The following is a 13,904-nucleotide window of genomic DNA, read 5'->3' as shown; positions in this document are numbered from 1 at the left end:
CTTGTAATGCCAGGGTAGTGGGTTCGATCCCGGGGACCACCCATACGTAAAGATGTATGCGCACATGACTAAGTCGCTTTGGATAAAAGTGTCTGCTAAATGGCATATTATTAATATTATTATTATTTAGATAGCTCCTTTGTCCCACCCCCCATACATGCGGAGACTGACTCAAATCGGTGCCTCCAGTGATGCAATCTCTTTCATCGTTACCCAACGCTTAGGTTTACCTCCACTGTACTCATATCTTTCCATATCCTTGTCTGTACATAATGCCCCGAATCTATTCTACAATGCCCGGAAATCTGCCCCTTTTTTCTCTGTACCCAACGCACTAGAAGACCAGTTCTTAAAGCCTTTAGTCGTATCCTTATTCTACTCCTCCTCTGTTCCTCTGGTGATGTAGAGGTTAACCCCTGTAGCCCCCAGTATCGCTCCTACTCCCCAGGCGTTATCATTTGTTGACTTCTGTAACTGTAAAAGCCTTGGTTTCTTGCAAGTTAACATCCGAAGCCTCCTCCCTAAGTTTGAGTTATTCACTGCGTTAGCACACTCCGCCAACCCTGATGTTCTAGCAGTGTCTGAATCCTGGCTTAGGAAGGCCACCTAAAATTCAGAAATGTCCATCCCCAACTACAAAATGTTCCGTCTCGATAGAACTGCCAAAGGGGGTTGGGTTGCAATCTACTTAAGAGATAGCCTGCAGAGCTCTATCATACTATCCAGGTCTGTGCCCAAACAGTTTGAGCTTCTACTTCTAAAAATCCACCTTTCCAGAAATAAGTCTCTCACTGTTGTCGCTTGCTACAGACCCCCCTCAGCCCCGAGCTGTGCCCTGGACACCATATGTGAACTGATTGCCCCCCCATCCATCCTCAGAGTTCGTACTGCTTGGTGACCTAAACTGGGATATGCGTAACAACCCGGCCAACCTACAATCTAAACTAGATGCCCTCAATCTCACACAAATGATCAACAAACCTACCAGGTACAACCCTAAATCTGTAAACATGGGCACCCTCATAGATATCATCCTGACAAATTTACCCTCTAAATACACCTCCGCTGTCTTCAACCAGGATCTCAGCGATCACTGCCTTATTGCCTGCGTCCGTGGTCAAACAACCACCCCTCATCACTGTCAAACGCTCCCTAAAACACTTTAGCGAGCAGGCCTTTCTAATTGACCTGGCCCGGGTATCCTGGATGGATATTGACCTAGTAGTCAGTAGAGGATGCCTGGTTGTTCTTTAAAAGTGCTTTCCTCTCAATCTTAAATAAGCATGCCCCATTCAAAAAATGCAGAACTAAGAACAGATATAGCCCCTGGTTTTCCTCAGACTTGACTGCCCTTGACCAGCACAAAAACATCCTGTGGCGTACTGCATTAGCATTGAACAGCCCCCGCGATATGCAACTTTTCAGGGAAGTCAGGAACCAATATACACAATCAGTTAGGAAAGCAAAGGCTAGCTTTTTCAAACAGAAATGTGCATCCTGTAGCACTAACTCCAAAAAGTTTTGGGACACTGTAAAGTCCATGGAGAATAAGAGCACCTCCTCCCAACTGCCCACTGCACTGAGGCTAGGAAACACTGTCACCACCGATAAATCTACAATAATCGAGAATTTCAACAAGCATTTTGCTTCGGCTGGCCATGTTTTCCACCTGGCTACCACTACCCCGGCCACCAGCTCTGCACCCTCCGCTGCAACTTGCCCATGCCCTCCCCGCTTCTCCTTTACACAAATTCAGACAGCTGATGTTCTGAAAGAGCTGAAAAATCTGGACCCCTACAAATCAGCTGGGCTAGACAATCTGGACCCTTTCTTTCTAAAAGTAGCCGCCGAAATTGTCACAACCCCTATTGCTAGCCTGTTCAACCTCTCTTTCATAACGTCTGAGATCCCCAGAGATTGGAAAGCTGCCGCGGTCATCCCCCTCTTCAAAGGGGGTGACACTCTAGATCCAAACTGTTACAGACCTACAGTGGGGAAAAAAGTATTTAGTCAGCCACCAATTGTGCAAGTTCTCCCACTTAAAAAGATGAGAGAGGCCTGTAATTTTCATCATAGGTACACGTCAACTATGACAGACAAAATGAGATTTTTTTTTCTCCAGAAAATCACATTGTAGGATTTTTAATGATTTTATTTGCAAATTATGGTGGAAAATAAGTATTTGGTCAATAACAAAAGTTTCTCAATACTTTGTTATATACCCTTTGTTGGCAATGACACAGGTCAAACGTTTTCTGTAAGTCTTCACAAGGTTTTCACACACTGTTGCTGGTATTTTGGCCCATTCCTCCATGCAGATCTCCTCTAGAGCAGTGATGTTTTGGGGCTGTTGCTGGGCAACACGGACTTTCAACTCCCTCCAAAGATTTTCTATGGGGTTGAGATCTGGAGACTGGCTAGGCCACTCCAGGACCTTGAAATGTTTCTTACGAAGCCACTCCTTCGTTGCCCGGGCGGTGTGTTTGGGATCATTGTCATGCTGAAAGACCCAGCCACGTTTCATCTTCAACGCCCTTGCTGATGGAAGGAGGTTTTCACTCAAAATCTCACGATACATGGCCCCATTCATTATTTATTTTACACGGATCAGTCGTCCTGGTCCCTTTGCAGAAAAACAGCCCCAAAGCATGATGTTTCCACCCCCATGCTTCACAGTAGGTATGGTGTTCTTTGGATGCAACTCAGCATTCTTTGTCCTCCAAACACGACGAGTTGAGTTTTTTACCAAAAAAGTTATATTTTGGTTTCATCTGACCATATGACATTCTCCCAATCCTCTTCTGGATCATCCAAATGCACTCTAGCAAACTTCAGACGGGCCTGGACATGTACTGGCTTCAGCAGGGGGACACGTCTGGCACTGCAGGATTTGAGTCCCTGGCGGCGTAGTGTGTTACTGATGGTAGGCTTTGTTACTTTGGTCCCAGCTCTCTGCAGGTCATTCACTAGGTCCCCCCGTGTGGTTCTGGGATTTTTGCTCACCGTTCTTGTGATCATTTTGACCCCACAGGGTGAGATCTTGCGTGGAGCCCCAGATCAAGGGAGATTATCAGTGGTCTTGTATGTCTTCCATTTCCTAATAATAATTTCTTCAAACCAAGCTGCTTACCTATTGCACATTCAGTCTTCCCAGCCTGGTGCAGGTCTACAATTGTGTTTCTGGTGTCCTTTGACAGCTCTTTGGTCTTGGCCATAGTGGAGTTTGGAGTGTGACTGTTTGAGGTTGTGGACAGGTGTCTTTTATACTGATAACAAGTTCAAACAGGTGCCATTAATACAGGTAACGAGTGGAGGACAGAGGAGCCTCTTAAATAAGAAGTTACAGGTCTGTGAGAGCCAGAAATCTTGCTTGTTTGTAGGTGACCAAATACTTATTTTCCACCATAATTTGCAAATAAATTCATAAAAAATCCTACAATGTAATTTTCTGGATTTTTTTTCATCAATTTGTCTGTCATAGTTGACGTGTACCTATGATGAAAATTACAGGCCCCTCTCATCTTTTTAAGTGGGAGAACTTGCACAATTGGTGGCTGACTAAATACTTTTTTCCCCCACTGTATATCCATCCTGCCCTGCCTTTCGAAAGTATTTGAAAGCCAAGTTAACAAAACAGATCACCGACCATTTCGAATCCCACCGTACCTTCTCCGCTATGCAATCCGGTTTCCGAGCTGGTCATGGGTGCACCTCAGCCACGCTCAAGGTCCTAAACGATATTATAACCGCGATCGATAAAAGACAGTACTGCGCAGCCGTCTGCATCGACCTGGCCACGGTTTTCGACTCTGTCAACCACCGCATTCTTATTGGCAGACTAAATAGCCTTGGTTTCTCAAATGACTGCCTCGCCTGGTTCACCAACTACTTCTCAGGTAGAGTTCAATGTGTCAAATCGGAGGGCCTGTTGTCTGGACCTCTGGCAGTCTCTATGGGGGTGCAACAGGGTTCAATTCTCGGGCCGACTCTATTCTCTGTGTATATCAATGATGTCGCTCTTGCTGCTGGTGACGCTCGGATCCACCTCTATGCGGATGACAGCATTTTGTATACATCTGGCCCTACATTGGACACTGTGTTAACAAACCTCCAAACGAGCTTCAACGCCATACAACACTCCTCCCGTAGCCTCCAACTGTTCTTAAGCACTAGTAAAACTAAATGCATGCTCTTCAACCGAACGCTGCTTGCACCCGCTCACCCGACTAGAATCACTACTCTCGGCGGGTCTGACCTAGAGTATGTGGACAACTACAAATACCTAGGTGTCTGGTTAGACTGTAAACTCTCCTTCCAGACTCACATTAAGCATCTCCAATCAAAAGTTAGATCTAGAATCGGCTTCCTATTTCGCAACAAAGCCTCCTTCACTCATGCTGCCAAACATGCCCTCGTAAAACTGACTATCCTACCGATCCTTGACTTCGGCGATGTCATTTACAAAATAGCTTCCAACACTCTACTCAGCAAATTGGATGTAGTCTATCACAGTGCCATCCGTTTTGTCACCAAAGCCCCATATACTACCCACCATTGTGACCTGTACGCTCTTGTTGGCTGGCCCTCACTACATATTCGTCACCAAACCCACTGGCTCCAGGTCATCTATAAATCACTGCTAGGCAAATCCCAGTCTTATCTTAGCTCACTGGTCACCATAGCAACACCCACCCGTAGTCTGCGCTCCAGCAGGTATATCTCACTGGTCATCCCCAAAGCCAACACCTCCTTTGGCCACCATTCCTTCCAGTTCTCTGCTGCCAATGACTGGAACAAACTGCAAAAATCTCTGAAGCTGGAGACTCTTATCTCCCTCACTATCTTTAAGCATCAATTGTCAGAGCAGCTTACCGATCACTGCACCTGTACACAGCCATTCTGAAATTAGCCCACCCAACTACCTCATCCCCATATTGTTATTTATTTAGCTAATTTCCAGTGTTAATACGAAATTGTAACTATTTTGCACTATGGCCTATTTATTGCCTTACCTCCATAACTTACTACATTCGCACAGACTGTATATATATTTTCTGTTCTATTTTTGACTTTGTTTTGTTTACCCCATATGTAACTCTGTTGTTGTTTTTAATTGCACCGCTTTGCTTTATCTTGGCCAGGTCGCCGTTGTAAATGAGAACTTGTTCTCAACTGGCTTACCTGGTTAAATAAAGGTGAAATAAAAATAAAATAAACTGCTTAGTAACCATTCTCCTCTGGTAATCTCCATCCCTACCAAGGTAAATGGAGCGTATAGATGGAGACTACATTCTACTCTCCTTAAGCAACCTGAATTTTGTATATTCATCAAAGAGCAGATCAATATTTGTACTTTGACAAACAAACCCTCTGCTCCTGACAGTTTCATTCTTTGTGATGCATTGAAAGCCTATCTGAGGGGATACATCATTGCCTATATCATTGCCTATACTAAAGGGTTGAAGATAAAACATGGAGCCAAACTAAAATGTCCTTGAATCTTACATTTTAATTTTTTATACAGGCTCTTGGTAAGTTTTTTTTGAAATATAATACTCTGAACACGTATCAAGCTGAGAGGGCAATTACTAAATCGAAACAGCGTTACTACGAACTTGGAGAGAAAGCACACAAAGTATTGGCATGGCAACTGAAAGCAGAGATAAGTAAAAGGACAATTAATGCTATAAAAACCCTTACTAATGAGATATCTTTAGACCGTACTGAAATTAATGATACTTTTAAGAAATACTATGAGGACCTCTATACTTCCCAATCAAGCAATGATCTATCAGAGATCAACTCTTTTCTCTCCTCTCTCAACCTCCCATGCCTGTCAGAGGAGGACAGAGAGCGCCTGAGTGAACAGTTCTCAGTCCCTGAACTGTTGGAGGCCATTCAATCTTTTAATAATCTGGATTCCCTCCAGAGTTCTATAAATAATTTAAGGAGCTGTTGATACCCTACCTTACGGAGGTACTTCAAAAAGCCGGGGAGGACAACTGCTTTCCAGAGTCTCTCTCAAGCTGTGATTACAGTAATTCATAAGAAAGGGAAAAACCAGGTAAAGTGTGCCTCCTATAGACCAATCTCTCTCCTTAATACAGATTGTAAACTGGTCACCAAGATGCTATCTAAGAGACTGGGGTCATGCCTCCCCCTGCTGGTCAACCCAGATCAGACTGGCTTCATAATTAATAGATTGTCCTCCAATAATCTCAGAAGGTTCTTTGATATAATTCACCTTGCTAACAAAAACACCTAGTGTCGCCATCTCCCTCGACGCCGAAAAGGCCTTTGATAGGGTCGATTGGCCATATTTTTTCCTGTTTTGAATGTTCGGTTTAAGGAACAGTGTTTGTAAACATGATAAAATCACTCTACAAATCTCCTTAAACTAGGATTGCTTCCAATGGGATTACTTCCTCCTCTTTCCCTCGCTACAGGGGGAACAGACAGGGTTGCCCTGCTAGCCCCCACCTCTTCGCCTTCGCCATCGAACCGTTGGCTGAGGCCATTAGAACATGCCCTGACACAAGTTCAACCCTGGTATCTCCTCCCTATGTTTTAGACGTGGCTCAGATGAAGGAACATTCCTCCTTTCCACTTGGCAGTGTTCAAAGCTACACATTCTGGGAAGAGGTATCCGATACCATATCTTCAATTCATGGGGCTCCATTCCCTGTAGACCTGGAGGTCTGTCTACTGAGTAACTTGTCTAATTCCAATCTTAGGCAAAGTCTCGCTATAAAGCTAACAGAAATCTTACTAGCGATAGCCAAGAAAAGTATTGCCTTGAAATGGAAATCAATTGGCAGGGAGGTATCTGAAGTTAATAGTCATATCCCACTGGAGAAAATTACTTACTGCTTAGGAAGACATTTTACAGAATTTCGCAACCCTTTATTGATTATATGGAGAATCTCCCCTCACATCATATTGATTGCATCTCTGTATAATCTTCATGTAATGTTTCACACTTAAAATGTATAATATGTAGCCTACTGCAGGTGACCATATATTTTTTTATTTCATTTTAATTTGTCTGTTGTCTTGTAAGGTTAATGTCATTTTGTTATATTGTTGTCTAAAGTATTTTCATTTTTGTTTTGAATGTTCTTTATTAACCGCATGATCATTACACAGGCGCACCTTGTGCTGGGGACAATAAAAGGCCACTCAAATGTGCAGTTTTGTCACACAACACAATGCCACAGATGTCTCAAGTTTTGAGGGAGTATGCAATTGGCATGCTGACTGCAGGAATGTCCACCAGAGCTGTTACCAATTTCTGCACAAACTGTCAGACACAGTCTCAGGGAAGCTCATCTGCGTGCTCGTCATCCTCACCAGGGTCTTGACCTGACTGCAGTTTGGCGTCGTAACCAACTTCAGTGGGCAAATGCTCACTTTCGATGGCCACTGGCACACTGGAGAAGTGTGCTCGTCACGGATGAATCCCGGTTTCAACTGTCCCGGGCAGATGGCAGACAGTGTGTATGGCTTCGTGTGGGCAAGCGGTTTGCTGATATCAATGTTGTGAACAGAGTGCGCCATGGTGGCGGCAGGGTTATTGTATGGGCAGGCATAAGCTACGGACAACGAACACAATTGCATTTTATCAATGGCAATTTGAATGCACAGAGATACTGTGACGAGATGCTGAGGCCCATTGTCGTGCCATTCATCCGACGCCATCACCTCATGTTTCAGCATGATAATGCATGCCCCTTGTCGTAAGGATCTGGACATAATTCCTGGAAGCTGAAAATGTCCCAGTTCTTCCATGGCCTGCATACTCACTAGACATGTCACCCATTGAGCATGTTTGGGATGCTCTGGATTGACGTATACAACAGCGTGTTCCAGTTCCCACAACTTCGCACAGCCATTGAAAAGGAGTGGGACAACATTCCACAGGCCACAATCAACAGCTTGATCAATTCTATGCAAAGGAGATGTGTCGCGCTGCATGAGGCAAATCGTGGTCACACTAAATACTGACTGGTTTTCTGATCCCGCCCCTACCTTTTTTCCTAAGGTATCTGTGACCAACAGATGCATATCTGTATTCCCAGTCATGTGAAATCCATAGATTAGGGCCTAATTTATTTATTTCAATTGACTGATTTCCTTATATGAACTGTCACTCTGTGAAATCTTTGAAATTGTTGCATGTTGTGTTTATATTTTTGATCATAACAATAGATCATGACTTGTTCAATTCGAAATGGGGATATTCAACCCACGTAGGGTGCCGCCTTGAAGTCTGAGGGCACAGCCCCGTTATTATCGTCACTTCGTGCAACACATCAAAGCAGCCATTCCAGACTCTCAAGTCAAGGACGTAGAGAGGCTGGTGTTAGCAAGACTAGGTCTTCACTATATTCCTTAAACAATGTAAACTACGCTTTGGTCCTATTATTGCTCACACAATTTCTATTTGGCACAGAATTGAAAAACAATGTAACTGGGAATCAAAATGGCATGTCAATACTCCCAATATTTCACAATAATGCCTTTGCATCCCCCCAATTGTCCAAATGTGGAATCCGTACAATTGACAATATCATGGACAATAATGTTTGAGAAAATTCCAAGATTTGAAAGATACATTGCATTCGGAATGTATTCAGACACCTTGACTTTTTCCACATTTGATGTTAAAGCCTTATTCTAAAATGGATTAAATCTACAAACAATACCCCATAACGACAAAGCAAAAACTGTTTTTTTTTTACAATTTTGCAAATGTATTGGAAAAAAACCCACAGAAATATTATATTTACATAAGTATTCAGACCCTTTACTCTGTACCTTGTCGAAGCACCTTTGGCAGCGATTACAGCCTCGAGTCTTCTTGAGTATGACGCTACAAACTTGGCACACCTGTATTTGGGGAGTTTCTCCCATTCTTCTCTGCAGATCCTCTCAAGCTCTGTCAGGTTGGATGGGGAGCGTCGCTGCACAGCTATTTTCAGGTCTCTCCAGAGATGTTCGATCGGGTTCAAGTCCGGGCTCTGGCTGGGCCACTCAAGGACATTCAGAGACTTTTCCCGAAGCCACTCCTGCGTTGTCTTAGCTGTGTGCTTAGGGTCGTTGCCCTGTTGGAAGGTGAACCTTCGCCCCAGTCTGAAGTCCTGAGCGCTCTGGAGCAGGTCTTTAATCAAGGATCTCTCAGTACATTTCTCAGTTAATCTTTCCTTCAAATCCTGACTAGTCTCCCAGTCCCTGCCGCTGAAAAACATCCCCACAGCATGATGCTGCCATCACCATGCTTCACCGTAGGGATGGTGCCCGGTTTCCTCCAGATGTGATGCTTGGCATTCAGGCCAAAGAGTTCAATATTGGTTTCATCAGACCAGAGAATCTTGTTTCTCATGGTCTGAGAGTCCTTTAGGTGCCTTTTGCAAACTCCAAGCGCGCTGTCATGTGCCTTTTACTGAGGAGTGGCTTCCGTCTGGCCACTCTACCATAAAGGCCTGATTGGTGGAGTGCTGCAGAGATGGTTGTCCTTCTGGAAGGTTCTCCCATCTCCACAGAGGAAATCTGGAGCTCTGTCAGAGTGACCATCGGATTCTTGGTCACCTCCCTGACCAAAGCCCTTCTCCCCCGATTGCTGTTTGGCCGGGCGGCCAGCTCTAGGAAAAGTCTTGGTGGTTCCAAACTTCTTCAATTTAAGAATGATGGAGGCCACTGTGTTCTTGGGGACCTTCAATGCTGCAGAAATTTTTTGGTACCCTTCCCCAGATCTGTGCCTCGACACAATCCTGTCTCGGAGCTCTACGGACAATTCCTTCAACCTCATCGCTTGGTTTCTGCTCTGACATGCACTGTCAACTGTGGGACCTTATATAGACAGGTGTGTGCCTTTCCAAATCATGTCCAATCAATTGAATTTACCACAGGTGGACTCCAATCAAGTTGTAGAAACATCTCAAGGATGATCAATGGAAACAGGATGCACCTGAGCTCAATTTCGAATCTTTGCAAAGGGTCTGAATACTTCTGTAAATAAGGTATTAATGTTTTTAATACATTTGCACAAATTTCTAAAAACCTGTTTTCGCTTTGCCGTTATGGGGTATTGTGTGTAGACTGATGAAGAAAAAAATACTTATCAATTTTAGAATAAGGCTGTAACGTAACAAAATGTGGAAAAGGTGAAGTGGTCTGAATACTTTCCGAATGCACTGGAGTTACCAGGCAACTCCTTTTTTTTAATACTGTATTTTCTCACTGCCTTTATATTTTATTAATAAAATGTTATTGTGTTAAACATAGTAATGTTCAAATACCTATCAAACTATACATTTAGTAATGACAGGATACATTTGAAACTTCACGTGCAGTAAAACTTTCGTATGACTTAATCAAATTATTTTATCGATAGGAGTGGAAAAAAAGGGTGTTTGTTTATTGACAATCACACCAAAAACGTCTAACAATACTAGTAATGAAAAAGACAGCACTTCTAATAACCTATTTCCCACCATAGTCTGAAATTGCAATATAACTTTTCTTTCACATTGATTTTGACAAAAAATTAAAAGGATTGCTGTTTCAGCATTGACTCAATGAATTGTTCGGTGTTCGACTCTTTGGGCTATCCACGTGTGACATGCACACAGTTACAAACCTGGCTTGAGTTAGCGCCAGGTACAGGATCAATATTCACCTCCCTAAAATGGATGAAGCCTGAGTTGGAATGTGAAGCTAACTAAAGCTGGCTAGCTTTAGAAAATCCTGAATAGATCTAGCTAGCATCGTAGTATACCCCTCAGGACTTTGATAGCACCTTGATTCATTTCCTTGATTAATTTCTCGGATATCATGAACTGTGATGCGAATGGTGTAACGAGGTGATAAAATAAACAAACAAATCATATTTGCCTTTAACAACAATGATTTATAGAGCACTATTAAGTCAGACAGCCAAAATTGTCTTCATGTGCAATATTACCCCTCATTACTACTGTAATTGACATTTGTCTCTACTTGCAGGTGTAAATGTGACATGTATCATCGAGCTCTATGAGGGTTGTGCTATGGGGAAGGCATGCATAGCGTGCATACACACCTGACACCGAGTCACAGTTTCACCGTTGGTGAAGCAGCTAGCTAGTGTGCACAGGTTATGCAACTACAAGATTGTAGTTATCACTCAAATAAAGTCATTAACTCATTTTGAAACGTAGCCTAATCATCTTAATTAAAAGGCTATATCTCACTGTCACTGATACAAATATCTACATACAACCATAGAAATGGTTATTGTGCTTTTGCTAGTTGCTATCAAATCGGGTATGGCAATCAATTATGTAATGTATGTATCATGAGAGCTAAGCTTGTTAATTTGAGGATATAATAACATGAGGCTTCATGGCATATCAATGAGTGGATACAATGGGCCATTAACAAAAACAGGTCAACAAAGGAGAATAATCCTTGACTTGGAAAATATGGGATGGATTGCAGGCATACTTACTTAGGCACAGACTATGGAAATGCTGTATCTGAAAGATGAAGATGAATCTGTCTGTCAGGCTTTGTCATGCGATGATGATGACCTATAAAATACAAGACATTGCTCTCAGTCAATCGATTCATTTGCAATGCTTGGTTAATGCACCAAACAACCAGAGGCTATTGTTCTGGTTGTATTCTTCAGCAGGCATAGTAAACATGCTTATTAATCATCACTGTGAAAATAACTTAAAACGTGTGTATAGTCAAGTCTTCGATATGTGATAAAGCTTCAAACTATTGTGGAACATTATTTGTTGTTGATGAACCAGTGTCGATTCTAAATTCGTGCAGCCCATCGGACATATAGGCACTTGCAGCAACCCAGGAACGTAGACAACTACGGAGCAATGAACATTCAGTACACAATAAAATACGCAATATCAGGTAGATACAGTTCAGTCAAGATGATATCCTACAGTATTGCAGCGATTGTTTTCAGGTAAAACCGGTGCTGCCTGCAAACCCGATTAGGCTGTCACGGAATCAATAAAGTGTATCCACGGTAAACATTCCATGAGGAACAACATCAGTTTATACTAATTTATTAATAATATTTTGTTGAGCTTGCCCAACGTTTTTAATATTAAGCTCCAATGTGCATATTCGTGCAAAATGTCGTTCTAGGGTCTGACATGATAGACAAGCGAATGAGAGTCCATCTTGCTTTGGTGAAAATGAAAATATCACTCCTGCCAAACTCGTATGCATTCATTGAAAAATATATTCCACATGGACAAATTGGCACCATCCATTACTTAAACTAAGGATTTTCAGTCCAGAAATTTGCGCCAACCCGTTTGATGTGCATGGTCTCCATTTCCTACCAGTTACTAAGAATAAAAGTAGCTTTAGCTTGCTAGCTCTCAAACGCGAATTGCTCCAGTCCGCCCGCTGAACATGTCATTATGCAAAACATGCAATGCGTCCAAAAGCCCACGAGCCATGGCATTGTAAGCAAACTTCACTCATTTGATGGTTTTCACGCATTCGAACGCTGCCATCCTTCGCTTAGTAACAATGTAGCCGTGCATTTCATGGGGGAAGTGCTCCCGCTTAGCCATGTCGTACATGTTGTCTCAGGCTTTTGCGTAGTCGTTTTTTTACAGAGCAGTGACTTAAAATGTACACCAAACGCCTTTGATGGATGGAATTCACGATTATAACAACACGTTTATAAATGAAAGCCCCTTGTAGTCATACAATAATTCACGAAAAACTAAAAAGCACCACGCTGACCACTTCCAGAGCAGTGATAAACGGCACAGATCTCACACTGGATGACTGAGTGATTTTGGGGGAAACGACACCGGGATTTTTATAAGGGATAAAATACAAACAAGTTCTCTGTCATGACGGCATATACATATTAAAACATACCTCTGATACCCAGCTCGAATGCAAGGGCCCTCTCATCCCCAGCAGCGTCCTTCTTAAAACTTATTGACACAGCATAACAGTTCGGCACTGGCTGTACAATAACACAACTAGGAACACACTTCACCGGATGAACGCTACAGTCAGCGCGAGGCGCAACACTACGATCCGAAATCACCAAACTAATAATGACAATTCTGGAATTCTATCGAAATAAGATAAATGATCATTTACATTAGGTCGCAGTACTTTCGTTTTCCTCGAACAAATGTATCATCTTGTCTAATCTACCCTCCCACGTTCGCAAAGTGTTCTAGGGCTATGTCTTGCGAAGCCTTGTGCAGTGGGCTATGACATTCATAGCCAGCACTGACTGGCCTAGCCATGTCATCATCAACCATTCAGATTTTGGCCTTACAGCGCATATTTTAAACAAACTTTGTTCTTGCGACGTTTTTGAAACAGGTCACTGAAAATGTGACTAGAGAGAAAAACTGATGACTGTTTAAGCAGAAAGCCATGCCTGTGTCTCAGTCGTGTGTGACTACTTAATATTAGCTTCCTGGATGTTGCGTTACTGTGAGGGATCGGAGTGTTTGGAAAATAAAGTGGAACAGTAAAAGTATGCCAGCACTCACCCGCAACAGGCCACCCAGAATGTAAAGAAAGGTAAGTAAGTAAATGGTGGTGCTACAACTGAGCCGTTGTCCACCTCATTCACCCTCTCTTAGTGTGCTTCACTGATCAGAACAGTTTTTGCTACATACAGTACCGTACATGCAGAGTGAAAATATCCTTATCATGTACGGCTGGTCGTGATTGGACGATAGTTTGAGCGACAGCCGGAATCAACCATTACAGCTGTGTATTGTTCTGAGACAGCAAAATTAATATAACGTCTTCATAATGTTCATGACATGTACAGTTACACTGCATAACCAGGTAGGGCAGAGCGATGAAAATGCACAGAAGGCCATACTTTTTAAATGCAGATGTAATCA

The 13,904-nt window shown here is 42.8% G+C and overlaps 1 protein-coding gene across 6 annotated transcripts in view; it reads right to left on the bottom strand.

Moving 5' to 3' along the window:
* LOC121579295 (HMG box transcription factor BBX) overlaps positions 1-13,614 on the bottom strand; it is a 51,116-nt gene extending 37,502 nt beyond the window's left edge. For 3 of the 6 annotated variants that reach the window (XM_041893766.2, XM_041893771.2, XM_041893770.2), the window contains exons 1-2: positions 12,907-13,211; positions 11,489-11,570 (exon numbers count right to left, since the gene is read on the bottom strand). The gene's annotated coding sequence lies outside the window, so the exon portion shown is untranslated. Of the gene's footprint in view, positions 1-11,488; positions 12,794-12,906; positions 13,212-13,541 lie in introns of those variants that run through there. The other 3 variants (XM_041893768.2, XM_041893769.2, XM_041893767.2) reach the window with 3 other exon arrangements.
* Between the last annotated feature and the right edge of the window lie 290 nt (positions 13,615-13,904).

Source organism: Coregonus clupeaformis, chromosome 13 (assembly GCF_020615455.1).
Source record: "Coregonus clupeaformis isolate EN_2021a chromosome 13, ASM2061545v1, whole genome shotgun sequence".
Classification (NCBI taxonomy): domain Eukaryota; kingdom Metazoa; phylum Chordata; class Actinopteri; order Salmoniformes; family Salmonidae; genus Coregonus; species Coregonus clupeaformis.
The sequence above is the reverse complement of the archived record's forward strand: the minus strand, read 5'-3'. Positions and strand labels throughout refer to the sequence as shown.